This window comes from Podarcis gaigeae (genome assembly GCF_964106915.1).
Source record: "Podarcis gaigeae genome assembly, chromosome: W".
NCBI classification, from domain to species: Eukaryota; Metazoa; Chordata; class Lepidosauria; order Squamata; family Lacertidae; genus Podarcis; species Podarcis gaigeae.
In genome coordinates this window covers 6147222-6164921 of record NC_139695.1, presented here as the reverse complement: position 1 = coordinate 6164921, position 17700 = coordinate 6147222, and positions in this window count along the sequence as shown.

Genomic DNA, 17700 nt, shown 5'->3' with positions numbered 1-17700 from the left:
ATTTCAAGAGTGCAAAAGCCTCTATGCGACCCTCTGAAAGTTCTGATCGAGAAGAATTGGAGGAACCATTGTTCACAATAGGTCACTATTCTCCTAAGAAAGAAGAGGAGAGTGTTGAAGACTTAAGGCTAATTCGCAGGTCACAAAGAGCCACAAAAGGCAGACCTCCAAAGAGATTTGCTGATGAATTTGCTAAGACAGCAGTAGCAGCTGTTAAAAGCTCCAAGAAGGTATTTGAACCTTCAAGTTTCCAAGAAATCCAGGATTTGGATTCAAAGGATGCTGAGCCATGGTTAAATGCCATGAAGGCTGAGCTTGATTCCTTAGAGAGGAACAAAACATGGGAGCTAGTTCCAATAGTTCCAGGAATGAAACTGCTTGGAAGCAAATGGGTCTTCAAAGCGAAGACAGATCAAAATGGCAAGATAGTCAGGCGCAAAGCCAGATTGGTAGCCAGGGGTTTTTCACAGGTACCAGGTGAAGACTATCTCGAGACCTACTCACCCACTGTGAGGTATGAGAGCATTAGGCTTATGCTCAAGCTTGCTGCAGAGGAGAATCTACACGTTAGTCACCACGATGTGAATACAGCATTTTTGTACGGATCTCTAGGTGAATCTCTTTATATGCTTCCACCTGATGGCGTACAGGTAAAACAGGGATTTGTTTCTGCTCTGAAGAAGTCTCTTTATGGTCTCAAACAAAGTGCACGGTGTTGGCACACAAAACTCACTGAAGTATTGTTTTCTCTAGGTTTTAAGCAAGGGAAAGCTGATCCATGTGTATTTGTCAAAGAGGAGGGGCAAAAGAAGCTGTATTGCTTGTTTTATGTTGATGATATTCTTTTCTTTTGGAAAGATGTCACAATGTACAATAACGCCCTAGCTCAACTGAAAGAGCACTTTGACATGAAAGATCTTGGTGAGGTAAACAACTACCTATCTCTGGAAATAGAGAGATCAAGATGGTAACATTCTAGTACACCAGTCACAGAAAATTGCTGATGTATTAAGCAAACTAAACCTGATGGATGCTAACCCTGTAGACACACCGATGACAACAGGCTATCATAGAATCATAGAATCATAGAGTTGGAAGAGACCACAAGGGCCATCGAATCCAACCCCCTGCCAAGCAGGAAACACCATCAGAGCACTCCTGACATATGGTTGTCAAGCCTCTGCTTAAAGACCTCCAAAGAAGGAGACTCCACCACACTCCTTGGCAGCAAATTCCACTGTCGAACAGCTCTTACTGTCGGGAAGTTCTTCCTAATGTTTAGGTGGAATCTTCTTTCTTGTAGTTTGGATCCATTGCTCCATGTCCGCTTCTCTGGAGCAGCAGAAAACAACCTTTCTCCCTCCTCTATGTGACATCCTTTTATATATTTGAACATGGCTATCATATCACCCCTTAACCTCCTCTTCTCCAGGCTAAACATGCCCAGCTCCCTTAGCCGTTCCTCATAAGGCATCGTTTCCAGGCCTTTGACCATTTTGGTTGCCCTCCTCTGGACACGTTCCAGTTTGTCAGTGTCCTTCTTGAACTGTGGTGCCCAGAACTGGACACAGTACTCCAGGTGAGGTCTGACCAGAGCAGAATACAGTGGCACTATTACTTCCCTTGATCTAGATGCTATACTCCTATTGATGCAGCCCAGAATTGCATTGGCTTTTTTAGCTGCCGCGTCACACTGTTGGCTCATGTCAAGTTTGTGGTCAACCAAGACTCCTAGATCCTTTTCACATGTACTGCTCTCAAGCCAGGTGTCACCCATCTTGTATTTGTGCCTCTCATTTTTTTTGCCCAAGTGCAATACTTTACATTTCTCCCTGTTAAAATTCATCTTGTTTGTTTTGGCCCAGTTCTCTAATCTGTCAAGGTCGTTTTGAAGTGTGATCCTGTCCTCTGGGGTGTTAGCCACCCCTCCCAGTTTGGTGTCATCTGCAAATTTGATCAGGATGCCCTTGAGTCCATCATCCAAGTCGTTGATAAAGATGTTGAATAAGACTGGGCCTAAGACAGAACCCTGTGGCACCCCACTAGTCACCCTTCTCCAGGATGAAGAGGAACCATTGATGAGCACCCTTTGGGTTCGGTCAGTCAGCCAGTTACAAATCCACTGAGTGGTAGCATAGTCAAGACCACATTTTACCAGCTTCTTTACAAGAATATCATGGGGCACCTTGTCAAATGCCTTGCTGAAATCAAGGTAGGCTACATCCACTGCGTTCCCTTCATCTACCAGGCTTGTTATTCTGTCAAAAAACGAGACCAGGTTAGTCTGACATGACTTATTTTTCAGAAATCCATGCTGACTACTGGTGATCACAGCATTCCTTTCTAGGTGCTCACAGACTGTTTGCTTAATGATCTGCTCCAGAATCTTCCCTGGTATTGATGTCAGACTGACTGGGCGGTAATTATTTGGGTCCTCCCTTTTCCCCTTTTTGAAAATAGGGACAACATTTGCCCTCCTCCAGTCTGCCGGGACTTCGCCTGTTCTCCAGGAATTCTCAAAGATGACTGCCAGTGGTTCTGAGATCACATCTGCCAGTTCTTTTAATACTCTTGGATGCAGTTCATCTGGCCCTGGAGACTTGAATACATCTAGAGTAGCCAAGTATTCTTGTACTATCTCCTTAGTTATTCTGGGCTGTGTTTCCTCTGCTGAATCATTTGCTCCAAATTCTTCAGGTCGGGCATTGTTTTCTTTATCGGAGAAGACTGAGGCAAAGAAGGCATTGAGGAGTTCACCCCTTTCTGTGTCCCCTGTTTGCATTTCACCATCTTCTCCTCTGAGTGACCCCACTGTTTCTTTGTTCTTCCTTTTGCTGCAAACATACCCATAAAAGCCTTTTTTGTTGCTTTTAACCTCTCTAGCAAGCCTGAGTAGATGACACTGAAGAAGCATTTTCTGACACTACACTGTACAGAAGTGTGGTAGGCAAACTAAACTTCATTACCAGATGTTCAAGATCTGACATTGCTGTTAGCTGTAATTTGCTAAGCAGACAAGTCAACAATCCTACTGTTAAGGATTGGAAAGCTCTGAAACGCATAGCACGCTATTTGAAAGGCACTATGCATTACAGACTGATATTTAACAATCAGAAGTCTGGTGGTTTTGAGATATTTGCAGATGCAAGTTTTGGAAGTGACACTACAGACAGGAAAAGTATGTCTGGAGTTTGCTACATGTACAATCAGGGTCTATTTGATTGGTCATGCAAGAAGCAAACAACAGTTAGCTTAAGTACTTGTGAAGCTGAACTGAATGCACTGTCTTATTCACTTAAAGATTGTGAATGGTTGTTACAATTGTGCAAAGACATGAAAATTCCTGTCAAATGTCCAATCCAGGTTTACCAGGACAACAAAGCATGTTTGGCTTTGCTGAATTCTGAAGGTTGTAAGCAAAGCACGAAGCATTTGCAATTGAAACTGCAACATGCTAGGGAATGTGTTCAGAAGGGACTCGTAACGGTGTCCTATATGCCAGGTAATGAAATTCCTGCTGATGTATTGTCCAAGATTGTATCAAGGGATCAACACTGTACCTATGTGCAGAAGTTGGGTTTGTAGTGATATTGTACGAACACGCTGCCCAGTGCTGTTCACAGAAAGGGGGAGGATGTTGGTTTCTATTTCCCTCACTGAGCAGCAAATGCAGTCACAGGACATTGTTTTGCATTCCACAGTCAGCGTTACTGTTGGGTTCCCACGGGAATGGGAGACTGGATGTGACATTCACTGGTTTCCTGTTTTTCACTGTTCTCTCAGTGTTCTTTGTTTCCGAAAGGAGTTGCTTCTCTGCTCTCGCAGAGGCAAGATGCACGTTTGTATTCTCTCAGCATAGAAGTGTAAATAAAGTTAAGAACGTGGCACATACTGTTTATCCTTCCGCTGTGTGTGACGACGCTCTGCTTGGGCTCAAGATAAGACGAGCCTGTATCAGCTTCAGCTTCAGATGGGCCGAAGCTGGTCAAAATCTCACACTCTGTGCGTGGCAAAGGCTTCTTGCTGGGACAATAGGAGGCTGCCTTATACTGAGTCCCACTATGGCTCTATCTAGCTCAGTGTTGTCCACAATGGATGGCAAAAACTCTCCAGGGTTTCAGACAGAGGACATTCTAGCTGGACATACAACAGATTGAACCTGAGAGCTTCTGCATGTAAGCAGCTGCTTTACCACTAAGCTATGGCCCTTCTCCCATTGCTTCTGCCCTGAATGAACTGCAAGCCTGTCCTACAGTCCTCCCAAAACTCTCTTTTGTGGCTACACTCTGCAGGAGGTAATTGGTTGCAGAAGTTGAGCTGTCTGCACAAGTGACTGAATCAGTGAGAAGGCTGATCTGTAATGAAATGCTGACTTTCAGGCATCTCTTGAAGACCTTTTTTATGCCAACAGCTCTGTGCTATTATTTAAACATTTCCTGAGCACCCAGACATTTGAATTCTTTGGACTGATTTTAATGTCCACCATCCACCCGCTTTTGTACATTGCTGTATTTTATGACATGCCCTAGCTTCTGAGAAGCCTTTCACTCAAACCAGTTAGACATGACATGAATTAGTAGTTTTATCCACCCAGCATGTATGGAACAGACCCTGATTAATCAAATGACAACGCACTGAACTGAACAAGGAGCAGCAGCTGGGGTAGAACATGCAAACAAGAAATTATTAGTTCAAGGTACAGAAGCCCTAGCACACCCCAGCCACATGGAGTTAAGAATAGCAATTCCAGATTAAAGGGCTTGCATCTGAGACATTTGTTCCTTCCTTTTTTCCAAGACAGGTGATGTTCCTACGAATACATTGGAAATTTTGAAAGGACTGGGAGCATTTTTCCTCTGCAGCTGAAGATTCAAAGCTATCTGAAGAAGGGAAAATACCAAGTCTTGCTCAGCTGGAGATGTTTTATTTCCTTTGAAGATATAATCTGATGAGAATTTTAGGCTGCCGGGGGTGGGGCAAAATCTGAGGATGGGGAAAATGATATCACTGGCAGTCTCATGGGAGGCTGCTGAAAATGCACATGGAGAAACAATGGGTCCTTGTACTGAGGGGACTGTTTGACTTGCAGGAGGAAGCCAGTTGTTGAAATGGAACATGGATCTAAGAAGGAGCTTAGAGGGAGATTTCAACATCCAGCTGGAGCCATCAATGGCAATTTGTCACTAGTTCGGAGTTGGGGACTCTTTTTCAGACTTAAGGGCCATATTCTCCTCTGGGAAGCCTTCCAGGGGCCATGTGCCTGTGGTGGGAGGGGCCACAGATGAAAGTGGGTGGAGTGATGAATGTAAACTTTGCTTTCCTAAGGGAGGCTGGTTTCTACACACATTCAACTCTCCACTCTCTGTCCTTCATGACTCAAGGGTGCAAAGGGAGGGGTAGTACCTCGGGGGGGGCACGTTGTGCTCCTTCTGGGGTAGTTTGTCCACCTTTGGTCACTACAGCTCACACCTGCGGCTCTTAGAAACTGTCAGCCTGCAACAGCAGCCACACCCCAGGAACGGCTTCAACTGGCAGGCTAACCAGGTGAGGGGAGTTGATGAGTCTCAAACCCTCATTGAGTTAGGGGCTTCCCCTGCATGCAAAGATAGTGCCGGGTACTGGCTAGAGGAAGAGGAATGGCGGGAGGAAGAGGAATGGCAGGGGACCCCCCCCCCCAGGGAAGCATCAAAGTGGGAAGGCTCTGAGCCAGGAGACTGCTGGTGGGATGCAGGAGACAGGTCAGAAGAAGAAGAATAAGAAGAGGGAGCAGATGGCTTGGAGGCTAAAGAAGCAACAGGTTTAAGTGAGACTGAGGCAGCGGAGGAGGAGGAAGTGGTGGAGGCTGAGGCTGCAACAGATCCCCAGGCACCTGCCATGTCCACTGTTCCCTTCTCCCCTCCTCCTCTGTCCCCAGGAACAAGGGAGGCATTACATGTAGCAGAACAAAAGGCACAGAGAGCCCCTCCATGACTGTTGGGCAGTCAGCCGACTGGGGAGGAGCCTTAGGCTAGGGATGCCATATTTCTAAAAGTAGAAACCAAGACACCCCAAAAGCTGTGGAGCTATTTTTAGGAAGACCCCAAAATTGTTGAGCATCTTAAAGGAAGACCCAGAAGCTGTTGATGTATGATAGTCCTACCTTAGGAGGAGGCTAAGATCCTCCGTTCTGGCAACTGGGGCTAGTCCTGCCTGTGGAGTTTCTCTGTCAGGTTTTGTCTCTCTGAATAAAGAGTCCACTGAACTGCAGCTGAATCAGCCCTGACAGCCAGGCTCTGGACAATTGAGCAGATGAGACCACAAGGGGGTCCAACAGTCGAGAAGGGGGTTTCTGCCCGTGGTGTAGAGGGAAATGAAGAGCAGTGGGGCTCATCCACCTGGGCAGGTAGCTCATTTAAGAGAAGGAAGTCCCTGATCCTAAACCTGATTGATCCATTTAGCCCAGTATTGCCCACTTCCGGCCTGAGTGGCAGAAGCTCTCCAAGGTCTTGGGCAGAGAAAGGCTCCTACCTATATTGAGCTTCTAACTGCAGGTGCTAGGGACTGCACCTGGGACCTTCTGCATACAATGCAGGTGCTGACACACTGAGGCTCTGGCGCCTCCACAAAACCTTCAGTTATGGGCAGGAGGCACTACTCAGCATCCTTATATCCCACCCTTCCTCCCAAAGGAGTCCAGGGCAGCAAACCCCACAACAGTTAAACAGCCAAAACACCCAAAAACAGTTCCTACACAGAAGCAGACTAAGAAAAATCTCTACTTAGAAGGCTCCTTGAAAGAGGAAGAGGAAGTAGGCATTGAAAAGATAGCAGAGAAGTGACCCCTGATAAGATGGTACCTGCAGGAAGCCGTCATCTGCAGAGCAGATCCATCAATTGGGTATATAAGGAGGGTATATATGGGCTTCCGGTCGATCGCGGAAGCGGGCGCAAGTGGGATTCATCTCTCCGGAGAGAAAGAGGGGATTGCTACCCCCCAAAATACTCCTGGAGGGAGATCCAGGGGTCTGGATCCCGGCAGAGTGGTTTTTGCGGTCAGAAACCAAAAATACACTAAAATTGTTGGGATACTGCCAGGGAGACAAAGGCCATCATGACTCCATGTCGCCTCCGGACGATCCATCGTAGATACAGTATCAGTCAATTAGCGACACGAGCCTCAGAAATAACATGCCACATTCCAAGGCTGGTGCACGCTCTTTCAGCAGAGTTCGCACAATGAAAGATGCACTCAGGAGAGCATTATTTACAGCTTTATTCAGCGTTGATCAGAACAAAGAAAAAACATGACTGCCTGATGTTTTCTAGCGAGATTGAGCAGGGAGTGGTGCGCAGGCAGTTAATGGCGTGTAAACAGGGGAGCCGATCTGTACGTGAGTACTGGACTGAGTTCACCATGTTGATACATAGACTGGGTTGGGACCTAGCGAGTGAACCCATTCAAATCTGCCCAAAAACTTGCTCCGACCATAACGCTGTAAGGATGGAGATGAAGCAAATATCAACTGGCTCCTTCAGATGGAGGATGAATGACACCTTATTTAGAGATGAAGAAGTGTATAAAAAGGCCCAAAAAACTTTAAGAGATTATTTTGAAATAAATATGAATACTAATGTAGAAAAAAGAGTAATCTGGGACGCAAGCAAAGCTGTTATGAGAGGGTTTTTGATACAACAGAATGCAATAAAGAAGAGAAGTCAAAATGAGAAGAAAGATAAAATTTTGGAGAAAATAAAAGAAAGCGAGAAGAAATTGAGAGCAAAACCAAAGTCGCAGGAGATTTTGAGAGAAATAAAATTATATCAAGTACAATATATGGAAATGATGACTCAGGAAATAGAATGGAAAATTAAACAAATGAGACAAAAAAATTGAATCAGCTAATAAATGTGGGAAATTGCTGGCTTGGCAAATGAAAAAAAGACAAAAATTAAATACTATTACAAACTTAGAAGTGGAAGGAAAGAACATATATAACCCAATTGAGATCAGAAAAATGTTTCCAGGGGTATTTTAAACAATTATACTCACAAGGGCCACAGAAAGAAATGGACATAGACAGATTTTTGAAAACAAATGGATTACAAAAAATCTCCCAAGAAAGCAAATTAATGTTGAACCATAAAATATCTGAACAGACTGCAGAGTTTGGAGAAATTAAAAGATAAAGTGCGAGATTGGCTACATTATGCTCAGATCAAAGAGGTTTTTAATTTGGATAAAAAGATAGGATTCCAGGTGGAAAAACCGAAGTTAGAAACAGAATTGTTAGAACCTAAGACTAAGGTACTTTCAAGAATGTACAACTCGCTGTTAAAATGGAACACACAAGATGAAACGGTTAAATCAGCTATGATAAAATGGGCACAGGACATTGGGTATAATATCATGTTTGCTGACTGGGAAAGGTTATGGACCACCGGTATGAAGTTCACGGCATGTAATGCCTTGAAAGAAAATATTATGAAAATGATATACAGGTGGTACATGACTCCAGTCAAGCTTGCAAAAATATATCATCTGTCTGACAATAAATGTTGGAAATGTAAAGAAACTGAAGGAACGTTCTTTCACCTCTGGTGGACTTGCCCTAGAGTTAAGGCTTTCTGGGAAATGATATATAATGAGTTGAAAAAGGTATTTAAGTATACCTTTCCTAAGAAACCAGAGGCCTTCCTTTTAGGCATTGTTGGCCAGAGGGTGTTAAAGAAGGACCGAACATTCTTTATGTATGCAACAACAGCAGCAAGGATACTTGTAGCCAAACATTGGAAAACCCAAGACTTGCCCACACTGGAAGAATGGCAGATGCAACTGATAGACTACATGGAACTTGCAGAAATGACTGGCAGAATCCGAGACCTGGGAGAGGAAGCAGTGGAAGAGGACTGGAAGAAATTTAAGGACTATTTACAAAAACATTGCAAATTGTATGAGTGTTAAGAAAGAAGCAAGATTGTAAATAACATGGCAGCACTAAGCTAGTTGAAAAGATTATGAACATAAGTGAAATTTAAGAAAAGATAAGTTTTGGATAAATATTATGTCTAAATTAAGTATTTAAGGTTTGGATAAAAGTATCTAAAGCTAGGGACACAATATTGGAAAATTATAAAATAAGAATTGAAATAAGGTGATAATTTGCTGGTTAAAGTTTTATAAACCAGGATCGCAGGAACGAGAGATGTGAGGAAGTCCAAAAAGCGAAGAAAATATGTTTATTGTCTAATTGATTCGGTTGTGGTATGCTTTTTGTATAAGATGTAAGTGCTTTTTCTTTTCTTTTTTGTTGTTCTTTTGTTTCTTTTCTTTATTGTACTAAGAAAATCTTTAATAAATATTTTTAAAAAATAATAATATCTGAACAGGAAGTAGAAGGCGCCATTCAAAATATGCAATTGGGCAAATCTCCAGGACCGGATGGGCTGACTTCTAGATATTATAGATCTTTGAAAGAGTGGTTATTACAACCTTTGAAGGAAGTCTGCAATGAAATTCTGGAAGGGAAAAGGGCACCAGACTCGTGGAAAGAGCCGTATATTACACTTATACCGAAAACAGAGACTGAAAAGACTCAGCTTAAGAACTACTGCCCTATATCATTACTTAATGTGGATTACAAAATTTTTGTTGACATTTTGGCCAAGAGATTGAAAAAAGTATTGATGGAAGAGATTCACAAGGACCAAGCGGGCTTTCTCCCGGGAAGACACTTGTCTGATAATTTGAGGAACATAATTGATATCCTGAAAAAACTAGAAGTGAATATAAACACTAAAGCAGTTCTGATATTTGTGGATGCGGAGAAAGCTTTTGACAACATCTCTTGGAGTTTTATGAAAAAGAACCTACAGGGGATGGGGGTAGGCCAAGGTTTTGAAAATGGTATAGGTGCTGTCAGGGAACTGCCATCGGAAAGACAGGAGGTGGAGAGGCTCTCAGAAGGCAGGAGAGAGTCAGCAGCGGAGGAAGGCACCAGTAGGGGGAAATCGGGAAGTCTTAAGGAGAGAGAGATGGAGGCATGGCTCAGGGACTCTTCCAGCAGTAACAGCGGAGGAGTTTCAGATCCTCCCATAAGCACCCCCACTCCTCGCCGGAAACTGTTGCGCCGAGAATCCAGACGACGCGTTTCCGTCAAGGAACTTTTATGTTGGAATAGATTCCGTAGACGCCCACTGTCGGATTCTACCAGCGACTGACGGAGCCATGCTTTGGGGGCTCCGTTAGAGACAGAGGTTGGCTGGCTAGCCAAAACCCGGAGGGATCAAGCTTTACGCACAAGCAGCTCATTATCCCATCATAGCAATCCGACAGTCTCTGAAAGCAGCTTGTGCAAGCAGAGGCATCATGAGCAACCCAGCCGGAACCGGAGGAGCAGGAGCTGGAGCTGGAGCGGGTCCAAGCCTGGAAGAAAGGTACAGGGCGTTGGAGGTCCAGCTCGCGCTGCAAACGGCGAGGCTCGAGGAGAGGAGGGCTCAAGATGCGGATAAGGGGAAAACCACCCCACTCGCAAGAAAGGTGCCTGGATTGGTGCAGAAATTTGGGGGAGATCCCAGGAACTATCATGCCTTTAGAACCGAGATGCAATATGCTCTCAATCTACAGTTTGACGACTTCCCCGATGAGGATTCTAGAGTGGCGTACGTTATTGGCCATCTAGAGGGAGGGGCGAAGGACTGGGTTAGACCAGACCCCTGATGGCAGCCAACAATGAAATCCTAAAGGACACGAGGAAGTTTTTTCGCGCCATGGACCTGATGTTTTCTAGCGAGATTGAGCAGGGAGTGGTGCGCAGGCAGTTAATGGCGTGTAAACAGGGGAGCCGATCTGTACGTGAGTACTGGACTGAGTTCACCATGTTGATACATAGACTGGGTTGGGACCTAGCGAGTGAACCCATTCAAATGCTGTTTGAAGAAGGGCTCTTTCCGGCAGTGAAATATGAACTTTCCCGGGCGCCTAGGGCGGAGTCTATGGACCAGCTGACTAAATCTGCGCTGTCCATAGGAGCGCGCCAGGAGGCAAGAGCTTTGGAAAAGCGGGAAGGAAAGGGGGAACGTTGGAAGGATTTCCGCATTCCAGAGATTCCGGAGCAGCCTTTCCCGCCAGCAGAGCCGATGGAACTTGGAACAGCGCGCGCAGTTTCAAACACCAGTGAAGGGCGGAAGAAGGAGGGAAAGAGTGCCAAGAAATGTTATCTCTGCCAACAGCCAGGTCACTTTGCCAGAGTCTGTCCGCAAAGAAAGGAATGGCAAGGGATGGCGGGAACTGTTGGGGGGAAGGAGGAAGAAGGAATAAAGGAGCAAGTAAAAGCCAACGCCTGGCTGCCAACATCAGGGCACAGCAGCCAGGCCAGGGAGTAGTGAAAGTGCCCACGCCGGAACCCCCAAGACCAGCGCTTGTGATAGAGGTGTTGCTGGAGCTGACAAACGGACACCCACTAAAGATAAAAGCGCTATTGGATTCAGGCAGCTCCTGTAATTTCATGAGTAAGGAGTTTGCAGCTGAACACCAGATACAGACTATCCCGTTAAGTAACCCTCTGCAGGTGACCACGATTGATGGGAGGGAACTGTTGGGAGGAGAAGTGAGCCAACAGACTGTACCAATGATAATGAGGGTGGCAAGACACACAGAACTGATAGCGTTTAACGTAGCCACCTTGGGGGGAGCTCCTATTATTTTGGGGATGAGCTGGCTGGCACTACATGATCCGCTAGTAGGCTGGCATCAGAGGGTGGTTTCCTTTGGATCAGCACATTGCCTAGAACACTGCAAGGAGGGAAAGGCTCAGGAAGGGGCCAAGGCCACTCTAGCAGGGATGGAAGTAACGGACAAAGGGAAGGTGCCACGACAATATGCTGACTTGATTGACGTCTTCAGCGAAAAGGAAGCAGATAAACTGCCCCCGCACAGACCTTTTGACTGTCAAATTACCTTACTCCCAGGAGCACAATTGCCAGTGGGCAAGCTGTATGCAATGTCAGACAGTGAGATGCAGGAGTTAAGGGAGTTCATTGACAAGAATCTCAAGCGAGGTTTCATCAGAGAGTCACGAGCGGTGGGGGGCAGCCCAGTGTTCTTTGTGGACAAAAAACACACGGGTAAACCCAGGCTTGTCGTGGATTTCAGGGCCCTAAATGCAGTGTCAGAACCAGTGACTTTCCCCATGCCCAGAATTGATGACATTCTGACACGGGTGAGAAAAGAGAAAATTTTTACCAAGCTGGACCTTAGGGGGGCATATAATTTGATACGTGTGAGAAAGGGGGATGAGTGGAAGACCACTATGTTCACCCCCTTGGGGGCTTTTGAGTACTTAGTTATGCCTTTCGGATTACAAGGGGGCTCGGCCTGTTTTCAATCATTCATGAATCACGTCCTGGGGCCATTGCTCTACAAGAACTGTGTAGCGTTCTTAGATGACGTCCTGGTGTACTCAGAGAATGAGGAGCAGCATGTGCGAGATGTACTGAGCAGACTGCGAGCAAACCAGCTGTGGGTGAAACTGGAGAAGTGTCAGTTTCATACCAGGGAGGTGGAATTCCTGGGGTACCGGTTGTCTGACAAGGGATTAGCCATGGATCCCAGCAAGGTTCAAGCGGTACTGGAATGGAAGACACCAAAGACCAAGAAGGACGTGCAAAGATTCCTGGGCTTCGGAAACTTCTATAGGAAGTTCATCAAAAACTTTGCCCACTTAACGGCGCCCATCACGGATTGTCTTAGCAGCAAGAAGAAATTTGTTTGGACGGAAGAGGCGCAGCGGGCGTTCGAATGATTAAAGAAGGCGTTTGCGTCGGAAGAGCAACTTTTGCACGTGGATCTACAGCAACCAATGAGAGTGGAGACTGACGCGTCAGACCGAGCGGTGGGGGCCGTGCTTCTCCAGCCGGGAAAAGATACGTCAGAATGGAGACCGTGTGCCTTCTTCTCGCGGAAGTTGAACAAATCCGAGAAGAACTACACAGTATACGACCGAGAACTGCTCGCCATTCATGAAGCATTCCGGAGATGGCGGCACTTGCTGATTGGGGCACAGCACAAGGTTCAAGTCAGAACTGACCACAAAAATCTGGAATACTGGAGAACAGCCCGAGTGCTGAACCAGAGACAAGTGAGATGGGCCCAGGAGTTCTCCAAATTCCATTTTGAAATTCGTTACGTGCCAGGCTCGGAGAACGTAAGGGTGGACGCTCTTTCCAGGAAACCTGAGTACTTAGAGGGGGAGGGAGCGCCTGAGGAAAGGCATATAATCCCTGAGGACCACTGGGTGTGTGGGGCGGCATTGGTGGGGCAGAGGGAACTGATAGTGAGTACTGAGAACGATGAATACGCCCAAGAGAAACTCAGAGAACTCAGGAGGACAGAGGAGAACACAGGGGGGTTTGAAGAAAAGAACGGAGCGTTGTATTACAAAGGCGCACTGTACATACCCGATGGGGAACTGCGGGGCAGGGTACTCAAACAGTTGCACGACAGCCCCACAGCGGGGCACTTCGGACAGCACAAAACCATGTGGTTGGTTACCAGGGAGTTTTGGTGGCCCAAGGTGAGGGAGGACGTACGGGAATATGTCAGGGGGTGCGACAGGTGCCAGCGAGCGAAGGGGGAGAGGCTGGCACCAGCGGGGCTATTAGAACCCTTACCCACACCAGAAAGGCCATGGGAGGCAGTATCCATAGATTTTATGACGGACCTGCCAAAATCCAAAGGCAAGACAGCTGTCATGGTGGTGGTAGATCTATTAACTAAGATGTGTCATTTTATAGTCTGTTCACATGCGGTCACAGCGGAGGAAACCGCCAAGTTGTTTGTAGAGCATATTTTCAGGTTGCATGGCGCCCCCTTGAGGGTGGTCAGCGACAGAGGGAAACAGTTTACTTCCAGGTTCTGGAGGAAGCTCATGAGCTTACTGCACGTGGAGGTCTATTTTTCAACTGCCCGGCACCCAGAAACAAATGGGCAAGCGGAAAGGGCAAACGGGATTTTACAACAATACCTGAGGTGTTATGTAAGTGACCGAGAAAATGATTGGGTAGATAAGTTGGCCCTGGCAGAATTTGCCTACAACAACGCGGAGAATGTGTCCACTGGGATAAGTCCCTTCCTGGCAAACTATGGGTGTCATCCCAGGGCATTTCCAGGAGAAGGAGGGGGGAGGTGGAGCGTACCTGCTGCAGAACACTTTGTTGAAGAGATGGAAGCGATCCACCGGCAACTCCAACTTAACTTAGAGAGGGCCAAGGAATAATACAAAAGGCAAGCAGACAGAAGCAGAAGGGAAGGTGAAACCATAAGGGTGGGGGACAGGGTGTGGCTATCCACCCAAGGACTGCCGTTCAAGGGAGGGTGTAAGAAATTAAGACCCAAACGGCTAGGACCCTTTGAGGTCATACAACAGGTCAATCCGGTGGCATTCAAGCTCAGATTGCCCAACCACATGAAACTGCATCCAGTATTTCACAGGTCTCTACTGTCGCCATACCGAGAGGGGCGAGAGTGGGGGGAACGTGAGGGAGAGGTCACGCAAACACCAGTAATAGAAGAAAGGGAACGCAACCCACATGTGGCAGGAATCATTGATTCCAGGTGGAGAGGGAATCAAGTGGAGTATTTGGTAGAATGGGAAGGGGAAGCGGAGTCGGAAAACACATGGGTACCGGCAGAGGAGGTCAATGACGAGATTTTAATAAAAACGTTTCATCAACGGTTTCCAAGGAAACCTCAGCCCGTGGGAAGGTTTAGGGGGGAACACTTTGGCAAGACCGATGAGGAAGAGGAGTTTGAAGGGTTCCCAGAATCAGGGCAGGAAGAGGGAGCAGAATCTGACGAGGAAGAGAACACAGAGAGAAGAGAAGGGGGGCAGTGGAGAGAAGTGTTCGAATCCTCTGATGATGAAGAGGGTTCTTTCCGGGGTTTTCCACCCTCACCGCCAGTAGAAAAGGGGGCGGGAGGGGGTGAAGGGGGCCCTGGAGGGGAGGTGGATGTCAGGGAACTGCCATCGGAAAGACAGGAGGTGGAGAGGCTCTCAGAAGGCAGGAGAGAGTCAGCAGCGGAGGAAGGCACCAGTAGGGGGAAATCGGGAAGTCTTAAGGAGAGAGAGATGGAGGCATGGCTCAGGGACTCTTCCAGCAGTAACAGCGGAGGAGTTTCAGATCCTCCCATAAGCACCCCCACTCCTCGCCGGAAACTGTTGCGCCGAGAATCCAGACGACGCGTTTCCGTCAAGGAACTTTTATGTTGGAATAGATTCCGTAGACGCCCACTGTCGGATTCTACCAGCGACTGACGGAGCCATGCTTTGGGGGCTCCGTTAGAGACAGAGGTTGGCTGGCTAGCCAAAACCCGGAGGGATCAAGCTTTACGCACAAGCAGCTCATTATCCCATCATAGGTGCAATATACTCTGAGCAAAAGGCTAAATTAATTGTAAATAATGTGGTGACGGAAGAATTTAAGATAGAAAAAGGGACACGACAGGGGTGCCCAATTTCCCCATTGCTTTTTATATCGGTCCTGGAGGTTCTGCTGAATATGATTAGAAGGGACCAGTTGGTTAAAGGTATACAGGTCGGAGCCAAACAGTACAAACTGAGAGCATTTGCAGATGACTTAGTATTGACGTTACAGGAGCCAGAATCTAGTACTAAAAGGGTTTTAGAACTAATTCAAGAATTTGGTCAAGTGGCAGGATTTAAACTGAACAAGTTAAAAACTAAGGTTTTAGAGAAAAATTTAACACTGATTGAAAGAGAGAGGTTTCAGAATGAGAAAGGTCTGACTGTGGTTATGTAATGGCTTTAAAGGTTGCTTGTGCGTAAGTTACCGCCTCTCCGGGCTAGTTTGCCTGGTTGAGCCGTTTCCCTCTGGACAGCCCTCCACTCTGTGGCTGTTCAGTCGCTGGCAGAATCCGTCAGTGGGCGTTTCTTGAACCTCTTCCAGCAAAGAAGCTCTTTGACGCCAAGTCGCCGCCTACTTTCCCTGCGTGAAAGTCTTCTGCGCAGGGTGGGCGTAGGCAGCGGGGGACTTGTGCTCTCCTCGCTGGTCTCCTGCGAAGAGTCCTGGAGCCTCCTCTCCGCTTCCCCCCATCGGCCCCCCTCTATCCCTGGTGTAGCGCTGATTATCTTCCCCAGACGGGGACCTCCCTCTCTCCCTGCTTGTTTTTTTTTAATAGATATTTATTAAGGTTTTAAAAATTATATTAAAAACAAAACATAACAACAATGCAATCAAACACAAACAAAAAAAAAGCAAGTATAATTTCATTACCTTATTTTCTTATACCTTACTTTCCCGACTTCCCCATACCTCCCCTCTCTGTATTCCAATTTCTATTTTGTTAATTCAGCAAATCCTTTCCCTTAATTTCATTTAGTATTTAACCCTTCTTTTCTTACTACTTATCCAATCTGGCTGGAAACCACACAGTTTCTAAACCAACGTCATTCTAACATTCATTAACTTTGCAATATTTCTTGAGATAGTCCTTAAATTTCTTCCAATCTTCTTCCGCTGTCTCTCTCCCCTGGTCTCGGATTCTGCCAGTCATTTCTGCCAGTCCCATATAGTCCATCACCTTCATCTGCCATTCTTCCCGGGTGGGTAGATCTTGTGTCTTCCAATACTTTGCGGTGAGTATTCTTGCTGCTGTTGTAGCATACATAAAGAATGTTCTATCCTTCTTTGGCACCGTTTCGCCGACAATACCCAAGAGAAAGGCCTCTGGTTTCTTCAGAAAGGTATATTTAAATACCTTTTTCAATTCATTATATATCATTTCCCAGAAAGCCTTAATCTTTGGGCATGTCCACCAAAGATGAAAGAATGTGCCTTCATTCTCTTTACATTTCCAACATTTATTATCAGGCAAGTGGTAAATTTTTGCAAGCTTGACTGGGGTCATGTACCACCTGTAAATCATTTTCATAATATTTTCTCTCAGGGCATTACATGCCGTAAATTTCACACCGGTGGTCCACAACTTTTCCCAGTCAGCAAACATAATATTATGACCAATGTCTTGTGCCCACTTAATCATAGCTGATTTCACTGTTTCATCCTGCGTATTCCATTTCAACAGCAAGTTATACATTTCTGACAAATTTTTAGTATTGGGTTCTAACAATTCTGTTTCCAATTTTGATTTTTCCACCTGGAAGCCAATTTTCCTGTCCATCTTGTAAACCTTCATTATTTGATAATAATGAAGCCAGTCTCACACTTTATCTTTTAATTTCTCAAAACTCTGCAATTTCAATTTGTCCCCTTCTTGTTCCAAAATTTCCCAATATTTCGGCCATTTGGACTCCATATTAAGCTTTTTCACAGCTTTCGCCTCCATTGGCGACAACCACCTTGGGGTTTTACTTTCCAACAAATCTTTGTATCTAATCCAGACATTATACAATGATTTCCTGACAATATGATTTTTAAAAGCTTTGTGTGCTTTAACCTTGTCATACCACAAATATGCATGCCACCCAAAAGTATTATTAAAACCTTCTAAATCCAGAATATCTGTGTTTTCAAGAAGTAGCCAGTCCTTCAACCAGCAAAAAGCTGCCGATTCATAGTATAGTTTAAGGTCTGGCAGGGCAAATCTCCCCCTTTCCTTTGCATCAGTTAAAATCTTAAATTTAATTCTGGATTTCTTGCCCTGCCAGACGAATTTCGAAATATCTTTCTGCCACTTCTTAAAAC